Raw genomic sequence first — 5,796 nt, 5'->3', positions numbered from 1 at the left:
ATGAAGTTCTATAAGATCATGGTGTATAACTCGTTTCTCATCATTCTATATCTTAAAGGTCGGCAGCATTTGAACTTTCCCACGAAAGTTTCTTTCAGATCTTGCCGAAAATGGTCTCCAAAGAAACAATAAAGGACGACATATATTCCACCGTTCAAACGTATATTATGGTGATGATTTGATAAAATTGCAAAAACGCGACAGAATGACTGTATTGTAAATACATGAAAGTAGCGCATGGGGACATTGAAATGCAGTGCATAATACTTATAGATATCACAACCCTTGCTAAATTTCTGATGGTCCTTTCTTGACTGGTCCTTTCCTGTGCTATTCTCTTGCGTGTACACATTTTTACAAGTGTGATAACGTCACTTGCAGATACTAACAGTAAATATGGCATAAACGTGAAACTCCCGACAATAATTTTGACGTATTGGCAAATGATGATAGAAGCATGTTAAGAGTAGACTATTTCTTCCAACGATGCAACATATTTACTTTCAAAGCAAAGGAAAACAATATATTGCAGCCAATAGCAATTACAGAATATCTTTTTACGTTGCTTTTTGTACATTTTGAATAGATCACAAACGTATAATATTCGTTCCATTGCAATTAGGTGAAAATATCCCAAAGAAAATCACAGGTTTACAAATTGTATCATGTTTAGTCCGCAAAATGATATCTGATAAAGAAATAACATGCTTTGTTCAAATCAAAGTTAGAAGAAACAAATCACCGGGAGCCAAACTCCACTTAAATGTTTATGTTTTACAGTTTGCTTCTTTGCTCCTTTTGCCATATTTCCATATCAAGATTGAGATGATATTGCCCATTGAACCAAGAACAATCATTACGCTAACAATTGCAAGATGTATTATTGTGCACTGTTATTGTCTATACGTAAAAAGGACAAATTAATCTGAACTTTAAATATACCAAAACTTCATAAACTGTCCACAAATTAAACAAAACTTTTATATCGTGTATTCTGTAGAGCGAAAGTTGTGATTTAATTGACGTCCACAGTTGTGACATTCTCATATAGCATTCTTAATGCCAAACCAATTGCATTTTGATGTATTTTCTCATGATCTGGATAAATACTTACAATATTGTATTCTTGTCAAAATAGTAATATTAATGAATGTCATTTTACTTAGTTCCATATTATGTATTATTATACCCCACGTAAACTTTTTACTGTATAACCTAATTTGATATCAAATGGTGTAATGGCTGCTCCAAGGGAGATGTGTTCATATGGCAGTTGTCATGGAACCTTCAATGTGACACGTTAAGGGTTCTGTTTTTCTCAATTTTATATGGTCTCCAAGTAACTGGAACCACTCAACAAGAAAATAGCCGAGTAGAAAGATCTAAAATACCACAAGCACAACAATAATGTCGTGCTAAACATTCTGCAAGGATCCACACGGCACAAACAACACTGATTACCACATTAGGCAAAATAAGTTTAATTGATCAATATTTATACAAAAATGTACGCATCTAAGGTATGATTGGAGAGAAAATGTTAATTAATGTGACACAGCATTATTTATAATCCTATATAATCAGTTGTTATGATAGAAATAAAGACGAAATGTCAGAATGTAGATTTAATATGTTGAACTACCGTTTCGCTAATTGTTTCATTTGTAAAAACATTCAATGACTCTTTTGTTTGGAAATATATAGTCTATTTATTCAACTTTAGTCAGTTATAATTAATCACACATATTCACATGCTGTTTTAACACAATGCAATGCCAGCAGCTAAAAACAGTTAGTAATGCGCTTAAACATGAAAGTATTGTAAGAAAAAAAACGAAGGATTCGTTTTCAGTTAGAAATATCATGTCGGGTTTTCTTCTCTTTCAAATTTGTATTGGATGCACAAGAAAAAAGATAAATATCAATAAATGAAATTAAAGTTTCTTTTTATAGACTAAATTATCATATTTGCAAACATTTAAACGCAGGGCATTTCGATTGGATACCACATTATCAGAATATCAACAAAAAAATCTATTGTAACATACATTATATTGGCATTTTCAACAAATTACATGAGAATATTTGTGGCATAATAGGCCAAGAAAAAATATGGAATATCTGAATAATGATATATTCGGCTAATTGCGGTAATTAGAGATAATTTGTTTTTGTTTATGGTATATTGTTTAAGCTACATTCCCTTGTAATAACTAATCATATTTACATTTTATATTTATTTTTGGTAGAGCTTCGGATTTACTTTCACGGGGTCATTTGTAAGATCCTCGGAACGGAGGAAATATCCCCCAGAGACGGAATCTTATTTGTCGCACACCGTTGATTAAGACATCACGTAGAATTTGCCTACGGTAACTTGATTTTATAGCGAAATTGGTAAATTTACTGGTCAGTTATCCTGGAAAACCGGGTAGTAGTGATCTCAGCCAAGATATGATAAAAATTGTTTTTTCAAAACGTCTAATAAAAACGAGACAGAGAGAACAAGAAATATTGTGAGAACTTTCTGATATGATTAATTTATCTCCCAAAGAAGGTTAAGTTATTTTATTCCGAACATAACAAAACTTTACTGAGGATAATGCTTTCTCTTTTTACAAAAATCTTAAATGTAAAAACAAACTTCAACTGTTTATGTGAATCGAGCGATAAAATATTGAAATGGTCAAGTCAGTTTTTGACACACACATAGGTTTACATCTAATGATTAGATATGTCATTTACGCAATAACTATTTTTACAAATTCAAGCACAACATTTCAAACAAACAAAGAAATATAAAAAAATTATTTTTTCCAGAGTTCTGCCTACATTTCTCTCGTGTTTTCAGCATCGTGACATAACTTTTCAACCTCTTGAAATTCTCAAGCTATTTCACATGAATAAATGACAAACTGATATTTGTTCTAATACTTTTCAAAGTGAATTTCAAAGGAAAATTAAACAGGAATGATACTGCTAACCTGTATACTGAATAATTTATAACATATATTGTACAAAAATGAATAATATAACAAGAATCGCCTCCCAAAATTGCATAAATGAGCCGCGTCACGACAAAACCAACATAGTGGGTTTGCGACCAGCATAGATCCAGACCAGCCTGCGCTTCCGCGCAGTCTGATCAGGATCCATGCTGTTCGCTTACAAACCCTATTTCAAGTACAGAAACTGATAGCGAACAGCATTGATCCTGATCAGACTGCGCTGATGCACAGGCTGGTCTGGATCCATACTGGTCGCAAACCCACTATGCTGGTTTTGTCGTGACGCGGCTCAAATGTAACGTTACTAGATTATTGTTGTTGTCAAGAATTTGATAATTTAGGAAAGCTGAAATCAAAATGCAATCGCTTGTTATTTATGAAACACAAATATTATGAATAATTGGAAATGTATGATATTGAATTGCATAAGAAAATTAAATGGAAATAATGGTTTGTAGTTGAGATTTTTTAACGATAACTGCTTAAAATATTAAGGACGGCTGTGCGTCCGGAGCCATGTGGTTAAGGTCATTGACTTTGAACAACTTTCCAAGTCCCGCAAGGGATTTGAATTCTTTCATATTAAGAAGCTTTCCAGCTAGCTTACAAATCAACGGCGTTTCAACTCAGGTGCTTGTTTGTGCCTGAAATAAAGCACGGAGTGCACCCGCGGTCTTCCGACAGTAAAGATATGAAATCGTCATATTCGTCATATAACCTTTATTGTGTTTGTGCGACGCAAAACCCAACCAAAGATGAAGGTTTTCGCGCCATTTTTAATTTACTGGCCATAAGTTACAATCATCTTAAAGTTGTTATTAGTAAGATAAAAATTATAACTCTTGCTTAATCGCAGCATGATTAAAATTATTACCTAATATGACAATATTTTATAAAGTGAATTGCGTAAACAATCTTGAAATCGAAAAAAAAGCTTTTGAAGAAAGAGCGTTGTATTTTCAGACACAGACGAAATTGATCATGTATATAATTATAAGAACATATGGGGAAGAAGCTTACACAGATCACAATATCAGACTGTCACAGTGCTTCTTGACAGTTGACGCAAAATATTATGACAAAAATCTTGAGTTATAAGGTTTACGAGCAAAACATACATAAGTAATTATAATATAAATATACATTTGTAAAATATGAATTGATAATGTCATTCATTTTCATACATATGGTGACAACAATACGAAAAAAAGGCAGATTTTTGTTACAGTTATTACACATAAAAAACTGTAGTAACACTTATATATTTACGTATTCCGTATTGATATAAAAAAACACTTTCTGAATATGTTAAACTTAAAGGGTATAAATCTTTATCTTATGAAATAGTCTAATAAAATGTATCTACAGTAAAATATTGTTGGTGCCATTATTATATGGTTGATTCCAGAAAAGTTGTAACATAGAATGTCTGTTATTTAATACACATGAATAATGTACGTAAACAATAAAATGTTCCGTAACAAAATTTATTTGTGTTTACTATTTTTTTTGTCCATGGGCCCGGATTTGATCAATCAATCCCTTCGATTTACAGCTAGAAATAAATTCGGATTCAAGAACTCCTTTAGATTTCTATATTGGTTTCCCTTTCGGTGATTCGCAGCATGTCATATTAATGAATGAGAATCGGAAAGCAGTTCTGCTGTACATGAATTCGAAAGCTATAAATAGCTGTATATAAATAAATGTTCTGATTTTGACACTTAGGTTACAAGTACAAATGGTGCTGCAATGCAGCAATTGAGAAGCTCCGCGCAAAAATCATTTGGTGCGTATATGTTAACGAAAGTGAAAACTGTTCCCGAGAAGTCAATATTTAAAAGCACAAATCTCCCAGACTCTTCGTCAATTATATCATTTATGACATTATATTCAATGCACATATTTTTGCGAACTAATATAGTGCAACCTTTTGTGTGAGTTGTAGGTCCAAATGCATTGTAAATACGATAATCTTTAAAATCTGTTTTAACATCTTCAAGAATATCATTTGTAAAGTGAGTTTCTTGGAGAAATGATATATCTAATTTTTGTTGATTTACCCATTCTAAAAACCGTAAACGTTTGGGCTTCGCACGTAATCCCTGTACATTAAGGGATCCAATATGAAGTTTATAAATAGACACATTGAGAAATTGATTGACTTATTGAATTAAACACGTAAAATATATCTTGTAACTTGACATGTACAATGAGTACGCTTGTTATAAACGCATAATTCTTGAAGCCTTGACGAAATCGCGAAACAAAAGGTTTCGAAAATGCAATATCAAAATGTATCTTTCTTGTAATACCCCATATTTTACAAAAGCTTCGGATTTGGAAGCAATTGCACTGAAGCATAGAACGAAAGTAAATTTCCAAAGTACATGTATAAATTGTGAAAAAAATTGTGGTTTCGTTAACATATAAATAGAATGTATCAAAAACATTAAGATTAATGAACATACATTAATATACTGATAACATGTTAGAATATTTGTTTTAAGCATCAGAGATTTGCTATACAAATCTTGTACGCGGACATAAAACAAATCTACATCAATTGTATTAACTTGATATAAATTAAACATACATGTATAATTTTCAAAAATCAATTTCCTATGCACCGCAACATGTAAGTACACTGCATCGGTATACTGTGTAAAATATATACAATGTTATATTATTAATCATCGGTAAACCTTAATGTTTATATAATGGTCTTTTAGATATGTCATATGACTAACATTAATCTCCCTGAATAATCTATACTCCAAAATTGATA

The sequence above is a fragment of the Ruditapes philippinarum genome, unplaced genomic scaffold (genome assembly GCF_026571515.1).
Source record: "Ruditapes philippinarum isolate M1 unplaced genomic scaffold, ASM2657151v2 ctg1204_1_1_1_1, whole genome shotgun sequence".
NCBI lineage: Eukaryota > Metazoa > Mollusca > Bivalvia > Venerida > Veneridae > Ruditapes > Ruditapes philippinarum.
Note: the sequence above shows the minus strand (reverse complement) of the source record.